Source organism: Amaranthus tricolor, chromosome 11 (genome assembly GCF_026212465.1).
Source record: "Amaranthus tricolor cultivar Red isolate AtriRed21 chromosome 11, ASM2621246v1, whole genome shotgun sequence".
Taxonomy (NCBI): Eukaryota; Viridiplantae; Streptophyta; class Magnoliopsida; order Caryophyllales; family Amaranthaceae; genus Amaranthus; species Amaranthus tricolor.
Window position 1 is genome coordinate 18,219,150 of NC_080057.1, and position 1,134 is coordinate 18,220,283.

General features: G+C 44.3%; 1 non-coding gene across 1 annotated transcript; it reads right to left on the reverse strand.

Moving 5' to 3' along the window:
• Positions 1–541: 541 nt before the first annotated feature.
• On the reverse strand, positions 542–613 carry TRNAE-UUC (transfer RNA glutamic acid (anticodon UUC)). The gene has a single exon. It is a non-coding gene; the product is annotated as a tRNA-Glu (tRNA).
• Positions 614–1,134: the final 521 nt, after the last annotated feature.

Sequence of the window (1,134 nt, forward strand, 5' to 3'; positions counted from 1 at the left end):
GAAAGTCCTCGCTTTCTCTTTTTCAAGGGAATGACAGCATAGCATTAGCTTCAATTTAAAAAGCTCAACTTTCTTTTTCAATAAAAGCGGTGGTAGGCCAAAGAACCGTTGAACGCTTCAACTTGGCCACTGAAGAAGGCGAAGGCTGGGCCAACTTACTGCCATGCCATGGTTGAAGCTTTAAGCCCTATTCTATAGACGGAACTCTTTTTTAGGTATTAGAGGAGAGAGAGGACACCACTCAGCCCCTAAGGTAAGGTTCAATGCCTAACAAAAACAAACCTAGAAAGACAAAAATGTCACGGCTGAGAGGAGAAGAAAAAGAAGGCATGGAGATTCTTTCTGTCGGAAATATAAAAATCTATGAAAAGAAAAGACATCTAAGGCAATGAAATTGTTCAAGAAAGTCCATTACTGAGAGAAGTGGTGATCTCGTCTTGCTTGCTGGGAGAGAGGAAGCTTCTGGACCACCTTTTTCAGCCAGATAGCGAGCAATCACTTAGCAATGAACACTAACTGAAAGCGGCCGAGAATGAGTACCTATCCCTTACGGGAATCGAACCCGTGTCTTCGACATGAAAAGACGATGTCCTAACCACTGAACGAAAGGGACCAAAAAGCCTCATATACCTCAGCTCCGAGAATAGAAGTGGTTCGTTTTGTTTCTATAACGCAATTCAAGATTTCGTTTGTGAATTCGGCCTCACGTAGCCCGCCTTCCTACGGGTTCCCTTACCGATCTAGTGACACACCAACCACGCCCCTTCCCTTTCTCCGATCATAAAGCCTTCTGATCTCTATATTTGTCTCTCATCTTCCCTGAATAAGTAAGGCCCTGTTCTTTCTAACTCAAAAAAGAAAAAAACTTTCTGTTTGTTTATGGATGAAGTAATCGGAATGACAAATGGTTACGATTGCGAAAACCGGAGAAAGTCGGGAACCGTCGATTACCTTTTGAATCAAAGTAGCAACGAGCCGAGTACTACGACTACAGGGGGAGGAGCTTCGTAGACAGCCCTCGTCGCTTCTTTCTGGCGACTAGCTTCTCAAGTGGGTGACTTGGTAAGCAAGCTACCTTCAGCATTGGTAAAATCCCTATCAATAATAGGCCAGAATGGTGGGGAAGGCGGTCCT